Source organism: Lissotriton vulgaris, chromosome 1_1 (assembly GCF_964263255.1).
Source record: "Lissotriton vulgaris chromosome 1_1, aLisVul1.2, whole genome shotgun sequence".
Taxonomy (NCBI): Eukaryota; Metazoa; Chordata; class Amphibia; order Caudata; family Salamandridae; genus Lissotriton; species Lissotriton vulgaris.
Window position 1 is genome coordinate 1403554266 of NC_141685.1, and position 12245 is coordinate 1403566510.

Consider the following 12245-nt stretch of genomic DNA (forward strand, 5'->3'; position numbering starts at 1 on the left):
TGACTGACTGACTCTCACTCTCTATCACTGACTGACTTACTCTCTCACTGACTGACTGACTCTCACTGTCACTAACTGACTGACTGACTCACTCTCACTGACTGACTGACTGACTCTCTCTCTCCCACTGATTGACTGACTGACTCTCTCTCTCTCACTCACTGACTGAGTCTCTCACTCTCATTCACTGGCTGACTCTCTCACTCTCACTGATTGACTGACTGACTGACTCTCTCTCTCACTCACTGACTATCTCTCACTCACTGACGGACTCTCTCACGCTCTCTCACTGACAGACTCTCTTACTGACTGGTTCTCTCACTCTCAATGACTCTCTCACTCTCTCTCACTGACTGACTGACTGACTAACTAACTCTCTCACTCTCACTGACTGACTGACTCTCTCACTCTCACTAACTGACTGACTGACTCACTCTCATTGACTGACTGACTCACTCTCACTGACTGACTCTCTCACTCTCTCTGACTGACTGACTCACTAACTGACTCTCTCACTCTCACTGACTGACTGACTGACTCTCTCACTCTCTCTCACTCACTGACTGACTCTCTCTTACTCACTCATTGACTCTTTCTCACTCACTGACTGACTCTCTCTCACTGACTGACTGCCTTACTCTCACTCTCACTGACTGACTAACTGAATGTCACTTTCACTGACTGACTCTCTCACATTATCTGACTGACTAATTGACTCTCTCACTTTCACTGACTGACTCTCTCTCACTGACTGACTGTCTCACTCTCACTCACTGACTGACTGACTCTCTCACTCTCACTAACTGACTGACTGACTCACTCTCATTGACTGACTGACTCACTCTCACTGACTGACTCTCTCACTCTCTCTGACTGACTGACTGACTATCTTGTTGACTTACTGACTCTCTCACTCTCACTGACTGACTCTCGCTAAATGACTGACTCACTCTCACTCACTGACTGACTCTCTCATGGATTGTCTTCTGACTCTCTCTCTCACTGACTGACTGACTCTCTTACTCTCACTGACTGATACTCTCACTTTCACGGACTTACTGACACTGTCACTCTCACTGACTGATGACTCTCACTCTCACGGACTGTCTTTCTCACGCTCACTCTCACTGTCTCTCACTGACTGACTGACTGAGTGACTCTCACTTTCACTGACTCCCTGACTCTCACTCTCACTGACTGACTCTCTCACTCTCACTGAATCACTAATTCTCACTCTCTCTTACTGACTGACTGAATGACTCTCTCACTCTCACTAACTTACTAACTGACTGACTCACACTCTTGCTGACTGACTGACTCTCTAACTCTCTCCCATTGACCGACTAACTGACTGCCTGACTCTCTAACTCTCACTGACTGACTGACTATCTCACTCTCACTAACTGACTGACTGACTCTCTCACTCTCACTGACTGACTGACTCTCCAACTGACTGACTGACTCTCTCACTAACTGACTGACTCTCTCTCACTCACTGACTGCCTCTCTCTCTCACTGATTGAGTCTCTCATTGACTGACTGACTCTCACTGACGGACTGACTCTCTCACTCTCATTGACTGACTCTCTCACTGACTGACTCTCTCACTTTCACTAACTGACTGACTGACTCTCTCTCTCTCACTCACTCACTGACTCTCTCTCACTCACTGACGGACTCTCTCATTCTCTCTCACTGACAGACTCTCTCACTGACTGGCTCTCTCACTCTCAATGACTCTCTCACTCTCTCTCACTGACTGACTGACTGACTAACTGACTCTCTCACTCTCACTGACTGATGACTCTCTCACTCTCACTGACTGACAGACTCTCTCACTCACATTAACTGACTGCCTCTCTCACTCTCACTGACTGACTGACTCTCACTCTTCTCACTGACTGACTGACTCTCTCTCACTTAATAATTGACTAACTGACTCTCTCACTCTCACTGACTGACTCTCTTACTCTCACTAACTGGCTCACTCACTCTCACTCACTCACTGACTCTCTCACTCACTAACTGCCTAATTCTCCCACTCTCACTGACTAACTGACTCTCTCACTTTCACTGACTGACTGAATCTCTCACTCTCACTAACTGACTGACTGACTCTTTCTCTCTCACTCACTGACTGACTCTCTCTCACTAACTGACTAACTCTCTCACTGACTGACTGATTCTCACTCTCACTGACTGACTGACTCTCACTCTCACTGACTGGCTCTCTCACTGACTAACTGACTGACTCTCACTGACTGACTCTTAGTCTCAATGACTGACTTTCTCACTCTCACTGACTGACTCACTCACTCACTCTCACTGACTGACTGACTCTCACTGACTGACTAACTGTCTCTCACTCTCACTCTCACTGACTGACTGACTGACTCTCACTCACACTGACTGGCTCTCTCACTCTCACTGACTGACTCTCACTCTCACTTACTGACTTGCTCACCCTCACTGACTGTCTCTCTCAATAACTGACTGACTCTTACTCACTCTCTCTCACTGACTGACTGACTGACTCTCACTCTCACTCTCACTGACTGACTGACTCTCTTACTCTCACTATCTGACTAACTGACTCTCTCACTCTCACTGACTCTCTCACTCTCACTAACTGACTAACTGACTCACTCTCACTGACTGAATGACTGACTCTCTCACTCTCACTGACTGACTGAGTCTATCACTCTCGACAACTGACTGACTGATTGACTCTCTCACTCTCCCTGACTGACTGACTCTTACTCGCTCTCGCTGACTGACTGACTGACTCTCTCACTCTCACTGACTGACTGAGTATCTCACTCTCGCCAACTGACTGACTGATTGACTCTCTCACTCTCACTGACTGACTGACTGACTCTCTCACTCTCACTAACTGACTAACTGACTGACTCTTTCACTCTCACTGACTGACTGACACTCTCTCTCTCTCTCTCTCTCTCTCTCTCACTGACTGACTCTCTCTCACTCACTGACGGACTCTATCTCACTGACAGACTCTCTCACTGACTGGTTCTCTCACTCTCAATGACTCTCTCACTCTCTCTCACTGACTGACTGACTGGCTAACTAACTCTCTCACTCTCACTGACTGACTGGCTCTCTCACTCTCACTAACTGACTGACTGACTCACTCTCATTGACTGACTGACTCACTCTCACTGACTGACTCTCTCACTCTCTCTGACTGACTGACTGACTCTCTTGTTGACTTACTGACTCTCTCACTCTCACTGACTGACTCTCGCTAAATGACTGACTGACTCTCACTCACTGACTGACTTTCTCACGGATTGTCTTCTGACTCTCTCTCTCACTGACTGACTGACTCTCTCACTCTCACTGACTGATACTCTCACTTTCACGGACTTACTGACACTCTCACTGACTGATGACTCTCTCACTCTCACGGACTGTCTTTCTCGCGCTCACTCTCACTGTCTCTCACTTACTGACTGACTGAGTGACTCTCACTTTCACTGACTCTCACTCTCACTGACTGACTCTCTCACTCTCACTGACTCACTAACTCTCACTCTCTCTTACTGACTGACTGACTGACTCTCTCACTCTCACTAACTTACTAACTGACTGACTCACACTCTTGCTGACTGACTGACTGACTCTCTAACTCTCTCCCATTGACCGACTAACTGACTGCCTGGCTCTCTAAGTCTCACTGACTGACTGACTATCTCACTCTCACTAACTGACTGACTGACTCTCTCACTCTCACTGACTGACTGACTCTCCAACTGACTGACTGACTCTCTCACTAACTGACTGACTCTCTCACGGACTGAGTCTCTCATTGACTGACTGACTCTCTCACTGACGGACTGACTCTCTCACTCTCATTGTCTGACTCTCTCACTGACTGACTCTCACTCTCTCTCACTGTCTGACTGACTCTCTCACTCTCACTAACTGACTGACTGACTCTTTCACTCTCACTGACTGACTGACACTCTCTCTCTCTCTCACTCACTCACTGACTCTCTCTCACTCCCTGACGGACTCTCTCATTCTCTCTCACTGACAGACTCTCTCACTGACTGGCTTTCTCACTCTCAATGACTCTCTCACTCTCTCTCACTGACTGACTGACTGACTAACTGACTCTCTCACTCTCACTGACTGACAGACTCTCCCACTCACATTAACTGACTGCCTCTCTCACTCTCACTGACTAACTGACTCTCTCACTCTCACTGACTGACTGACTCTCTCACTCTCACTAACTGGCTAACTCACTCTCGCTCACTGACTGACTCTCTCACTCACTAACTGCCTAACTCTCTCACTCTCACTGACTGACTGACTCTCCCACTCTCACTGACTGACTGACTAACGGACTCTCTCACTTTCACTGACTGACTGAATCTCTCACTCTCGCTAAATGACTGACTCACTCTCACTCACTGACTGACTCACTGACTGACTAACTTTCTGGCTCTCGCTCACTCACTGACTGCCTGACTCTCTCACTCTCTCTCACTGACTGACTAACTGCTCTCTCACTGACTGACTCACTGACTGACTAACTTTCTGGCTCTCACTCACTCACTGACTGCCTGACTCTCTCACTCTCTCTCACTGACTGACTAACTGCTCTCTCACTGACTGCCTGAATCTCTCACTCTCACTAACTGACTGACTGACTCTGTCTCACTGACTGACTCTCTCACTCTCACTGACTGACTGACACTCTCACTAACTGACTGACTGGCTGACTCTTTCACTTTCTCTCACTGACTGACTGACTCTCTCACTCTCACTGACTGACTGACTCACTCTCTCACTCTCGCTGAATGACTGACTCACTCTCACTCACTGACTGACTCACTGACTGACTAACTTTCTGGCTCTCACTCACTCACTGACTGCCTGACTCTCTCACTCTCTCTCACTGACTGACTAACTGCTCTCTCACTCTCACTGACTGCCTGAATCTCTCACTCTCACTAACTGACTGACTGACTCTGTCTCACTGACTGACTCTCTCACTCTCACTGACTGACTGACACTCTCACTAACTGACTGGCTGGCTGACTCTTTCACTTTCTCTCACTGACTGACTGACTCTCTCACTGACTGACTGACTCACTCTCTCACTCTCGCTAAATGACTGACTCACTCTCACTCACTGACTGACTCACTGACTGACTAACTTTCTGGCTCTCACTCACTCACTGACTGCCTGACTCTCTCACTCTCTCTCACTGACTGACTAACTGCTCTCTCACTCTCACTGACTGCCTGAATCTCTCACTCTCACTAACTGACTGACTGACTCGCTCACTTTCATTCACTGACTGACTCTCTCACTCACTGACTGACTCTATCTTATTGAGTGACTGACTCTCTCACTATCACTGACTGACTGACTCTCACTCTCACTGACTGACTGACTGACTCTCACTCACTGACTGACTTTCTCACGGATTGTCTTCTGACTCTCTCTCTCACTGACTGACTGACTCTCTCACTCTCACGGACTGTCTTTCTCGCGCTCACTCTCACTGTCTCTCACTTACTGACTGACTGAGTGACTCTCACTTTCACTGACTCTCACTCTCACTGACTGACTCTCTCACTCTCACTGACTCACTAACTCTCACTCTCTCTTACTGACTGACTGACTGACTCTCTCACTCTCACTAACTTACTAACTGACTGACTCACACTCTTGCTGACTGACTGACTGACTGACTCTGTGAATCTCTCACTCTCACTAACTGACTGACTGACTCTGTCTCACTGACTGACTCTCTCACTCTCACTGACTGACTGACACTCTCACTAACTGACTGACTGGCTGACTCTTTCACTTTCTCTCACTGACTGACTGACTCTCTCACTCTCACTGACTGACTGACTCACTCTCTCACTCTCGCTGAATGACTGACTCACTCTCACTCACTGACTGACTCACTGACTGACTAACTTTCTGGCTCTCACTCACTCACTGACTGCCTGACTCTCTCACTCTCTCTCACTGACTGACTAACTGCTCTCTCACTCTCACTGACTGCCTGAATCTCTCACTCTCACTAACTGACTGACTGACTCTGTCTCACTGACTGACTCTCTCACTCTCACTGACTGACTGACACTCTCACTAACTGACTGGCTGGCTGACTCTTTCACTTTCTCTCACTGACTGACTGACTCTCTCACTCTCACTGACTGACTGACTCACTCTCTCACTCTCGCTAAATGACTGACTCACTCTCACTCACTGACTGACTCACTGACTGACTAACTTTCTGGCTCTCACTCACTCACTGACTGCCTGACTCTCTCACTCTCTCTCACTGACTGACTAACTGCTCTCTCACTCTCACTGACTGCCTGAATCTCTCACTCTCACTAACTGACTGACTGACTCGCTCACTTTCATTCACTGACTGACTCTCTCACTCACTGACTGACTCTATCTTATTGAGTGACTGACTCTCTCACTATCACTGACTGACTGACTCTCACTCTCACTGACTGACTGACTGACTCTCACTCACACTGACTGGCTCTCTCACTCTCACTGACTGACTCACTCTCACACTCTCACTGACTGACTCTCACTTACTGACTTGCTCACCCTCACTGACTGTCTCTCTCTCTCAATAACTGACTGACTCTTACTCACTCTCTCTCACTGACTGACTGACTGACTGACTCTCACTCTCACTCTCACTGACTGACTCTCTTACTCTCACTATCTGACTAACTGACTCTCTCACTCTCACTGACTCTCTCACTCTCACTAACTGACTGACTCACTCTCACTGACTGAATGACTGACTCTCTCACTCTCACTGACTGACTGAGTCTATCACTCTCGACAACTGACTGACTGATTGACTCTCTCACTCTCCCTGACTGACTGACTCTTACTCTCTCTCGCTGACTGACTGACTGCCTCTCTCACTCTCCCTGACTGACTGACTCTTACTCTCTCTCGCTGACTGACTGACTGCCTCTCTCACTCTCACTGACTGACTGAGTATCTAACTCTCGCCAACTGACTGACTGATTGACTCTCTCACTATCACTGACTGACTGACTGACTCTCTCTCTCTCTCTCACTCACTGACTCTCTCTCTCTCACTGACAGACTCTCTCACTGACTGGTTCTCTCACTCTCAATGACTCTCTCACTCTCTCTCACTGACTGACTGACTGACTAACTAACTCTCTCACTCTCACTGACTGACTGACTCTCTCACTCTCACTAACTGACTGACTGACTCACTCTCATTGACTGACTGACTCACTCTCACTGACTGACTCTCTCACTCTCTCTGACTGACTGACTGACTATCTTGTTGACTTACTGACTCTCTCACTCTCACTGACTGACTCTCGCTAAATGACTGACTCACTCTCACTCACTGACTGACTCTCTCATGGATTGTCTTCTGACTCTCTCTCTCACTGACTGACTGACTCTCTTACTCTCACTGACTGATACTCTCACTTTCACGGACTTACTGACACTGTCACTCTCACTGACTGATGACTCTCTCACTCTCACGGACTGTCTTTCTCACGCTCACTCTCACTGTCTCTCACTGACTGACTGACTGACTGAGTGACTCTCACTTTCACTGACTCCCTGACTCTCACTCTCACTGACTGACTCTCTCACTCTCACTGAATCACTAATTCTCACTCTCTCTTACTGACTGACTGAATGACTCTCTCACTCTCACTAACTTACTAACTGACTGACTCACACTCTTGCTGACTGACTGACTGACTGACTCTCTAACTCTCTCCCATTGACCGACTAACTGACTGCCTGACTCTCTAACTCTCACTGACTGACTGACTATCTCACTCTCACTAACTGACTGACTGACTCTCTCACTCTCACTGACTGACTCTCCAACTGACTGACTGACTCTCTCACTAACTGACTGACTCTCTCACTCTCTCTCACTCACTGACTGCCTCTCTCTCTCACTGATTGAGTCTCTCATTGACTGACTGACTCTCACTGACGGACTGACTCTCTCACTCTCATTGACTGACTCTCTCACTGACTGACTCTCTCACTCGCACTAACTGACTGACTGACTCTTTCACTCTCACTGACTGACTGACTCTCTCTCTCTCACTCACTCACTGACTCTCTCTCACTCACTGACGGACTCTCTCATTCTCTCTCACTGACAGACTCTCTCACTGACTGGCTCTCTCACTCTCAATGACTCTCTCACTCTCTCTCACTGACTGACTGACTAACTGACTCTCTCACTCTCACTGACTGACAGACTCTCTCACTCACATTAACTGACTGCCTCTCTCACTCTCACTGACTGACTGACTCTCACTCTCTCTCACTGACTGACTGACTCTCTCTCACTTAATAATTGACTAACTGACTCTCTCACTCTCACTGACTGACTGACTCTCTTACTCTCACTAACTGGCTCACTCACTCTCACTCACTCACTGACTCTCTCACTCACTAACTGCCTAATTCTCCCACTCTCACTGACTAACTGACTCTCTCACTTTCACTGACTGACTGAATCTCTCACTCTCACTAACTGACTGACTGACTCTTTCTCTCTCACTCACTGACTGACTCTCTCTCACTCACTGACTAACTCTCTCACTGACTGACTGATTCTCACTCTCACTGACTGACTGACTCTCACTCTCACTGACTGGCTCTCTCACTCTCACTGACTGACTGACTGACTCTCACTGACTGACTCTTAGTCTCAATGACTGACTTTCTCACTCTCACTGACTGACTCACTCACTCCCACGAACTGACTGACTCACTCTCACTAACTGACTGACTCACTCACTCTCACTGACTGACTGACTCTCACTCTCACTGACTGGCTAACTGTCTCTCACTCTCACTGACTGACTCTCTCACTCTCACTGACTGACTTGCTGACTCTCTCACTCCCTTACTGACTCTCACTCTTTCTCACTGACTGACTGACTGACTCCCTCACTCTCACTAACTGACTGACTTACTCACTCTCACTGACTGGCTGACTGACTCTCGCTCTCACTGACTAACTGACGGAATCTCTCACTTACCGACTGACTCTCTATGTCTCGCTCACTGACTGACTCTCTTTACCTGACTGACTCTCTCACTCTCTCTCTCTCGCTGATTGACTCTCTCACTCTCACTGACTGACTCTCACACTCTCTCTCACTGACTGACAGACTGACTAACCCTCTCACTCTCACTGACTGACTGATTTTCTCACTCTCACCAACTGACTGACTGATGGACTCTTTCACTCTCACTGATTGACTGACTCTCACTATCTCTCACTGACTGACTCTCTCACTCTCACTGACTGACTGTCTCTCTCACTCTCACTCTCACTGACTGACTCTCTCACTCTCACTGACTGACGGACTGACTCTCACTCTCACTGATTCTCTGACTCTCACTCTGACTGACTGACTGACTTCCTCACTCTCTCTGACTCACTAACTCTCACTCTCTCTTACTGACTGACTCTCTCACTCACTCTCTCACTCACTGACTGATTCTCTCTCTCACTCACTGACCGACTCTCACTCACTCACTGACAAACGCTCTCTCACTGACTGACTGACTCTCACTCTCAATGACTCACTGAATCTCACTCTCACTGACTGACTATCTGACTCTCACTCTCACTGACTGGCTCTCTCACTCTCACTGACTGACTGGCTCTCACACTCTCACTGACTGACTCTCGCTCTCACTGACTGACTCTCACTCTCACTGACTGACTCTCTCACTCTCACTAACTGACTGACTGACTCACTCTCACTAACTGACTGACTGACTCTCACTGACCGACTGACTCTCACTCTCACTGACTGACTAACTGACTCTCACTCTCACTGACTGACTCTCTCACTCTGGCTGACTGACTGACTGACTGACTCTCACACTCTCACTGACTGACTCTCACTCTCACTGACTAACTCTCTCACTCTCGCTGACTGACTGGCTGACTCTCTCACTCTCACTAACTGACTGACTTACTCACTCTCACTGACTGACTGACTCTCTCACTCTCACTGACTAACTGACTGAATCTCTCACTCACTGACTGACTCTCTGTCTCACTCACTGACTGACTCTCTTTCACTCACTTACTGACTCTCTCACTCTCTCTCTCTCGCTGACTGACTCTCTCACTCACTGACTCTCTCACACTCTCTCTCACTGACTGACTGACTAACTGACTCTCTCACTCTCACTGACTGACTGCTTCGCTCACTCTCGCCAACTGACTGACTGATTCACTCTCACTGATTGACTGACTCTCACTCTCTCTCACTGACTTACTGAATGACTCTCTCACTCTCACTAACTGACTAACTGAATGACTCTCTCACTCACTCACACTGACTGACTGACTTACTCCCTCTCTCTGTCTCACTGACTGACTGACTCTCTCACTCTCACCGACTGACTGACTGACTCTCTCACTCTCACTAACTGACTGACTGACTCACTCTCACTGACTGTCTGACTGACTTCCTCACTCTCACTGACTGACTGACTCTCACTCTCTCTCACTGACTGACTGACTCTCTCTCACTTAATAATTGACTAACTGACTCTCTCACTCTCACTGACTGACTGACTCTCTTACTCTCACTAACTGGCTCACTCACTCACTGACTCTCTCACTCACTGACTCTCTCACTCACTAACTGCCTAATTCTCCCACTCTCACTGACTAACTGACTCTCTCACTTTCACTGACTGACTGAATCTCTCACTCTCACTAACTGACTGACTGACTCTTTCTCTCTCACTCACTGACTGACTCTCTCTCAGTCACTGACTAACTCTCTCACTGACTGACTGATTCTCACTCTCACTGACTGACTGACTCTCACTCTCACTGACTGGCTCTCTTACTCTCACTGACTGACTGACTGACTCTCACTGACTGACTCTTAGTCTCAATGACTGACTTTCTCACTCTCACTGACTGACTCACTCACTCCCACGAACTGACTGACTCACTCTCACTAACTGACTGACTCACTCACTCTCACTGACTGACTGACTCTCACTCTCACTGACTGACTAACTGTCTCTCACTCTCACTGACTGACTCTCTCACTCTCACTGACTGACTTGCTGACTCTCTCACTCCCTTACTGACTCTCACTCTTTCTCACTGACTGACTGACTGACTCCCTCACTCTCACTAACTGACTGACTTACTCACTCTCACTGACTGGCTGACTGACTCTCGCTCTCACTGACTAACTGACGGAATCTCTCACTTACCGACTGACTCTCTATGTCTCGCTCACTGACTGACTCTCTTTACCTGACTGACTCTCTCACTCTCTCTCTCTCGCTGATTGACTCTCTCACTCTCACTGACTGACTCTCACACTCTCTCTCACTGACTGACTGACTGACTAACCCTCTCACTCTCACTGACTGACTGATTTTCTCACTCTCACCAACTGACTGACTGATGGACTCTTTCACTCTCACTGATTGACTGACTCTCACTATCTCTCACTGACTGACTCTCTCACTCTCACTGACTGACTGTCTCTCTCACTCTCACTCTCACTGACTGACTCTCTCACTCTCACTGACTGACGGACTGACTCTCACTCTCACTGATTCTCTGACTCTCACTCTGACTGACTGACTGACTTCCTCACTCTCTCTGACTCACTAATTCTCACTCTCTCTTACTGACTGACTCTCTCACTCACTCTCTCACTCACTGACTGATTCTCTCTCTCTCACTCACTGACCGACTCTCACTCACTCACTGACAAACTCTCTCTCACTGACTGACTGACTCTCACTCTCAATGACTCACTGAATCTCACTCTCACTGACTGACTAACTGACTCTCACTCTCACTGACTGGCTCTCTCACTCTCACTGACTGACTGGCTCTCACACTCTCACTGACTGACTCTCGCTCTCACTGACTGACTCTCACTCTCACTGACTGACTCTCTCACTCTCACTAACTGACTGACTGACTCACTCTCACTAACTGACTGACTGACTCTCACTGACCGACTGACTCTCACTCTCACTGACTGACTAACTGACTCTCACTCTCACTGACTGACTCTCTCACTCTGGCTGACTGACTGACTGACTGACTCTCACACTCTCACTGACTGACTCTCACTCTCACTGACTAACTCTCTCACTCTCGCTGACTGACTGGCTGACTCTCTCACTCTCACTA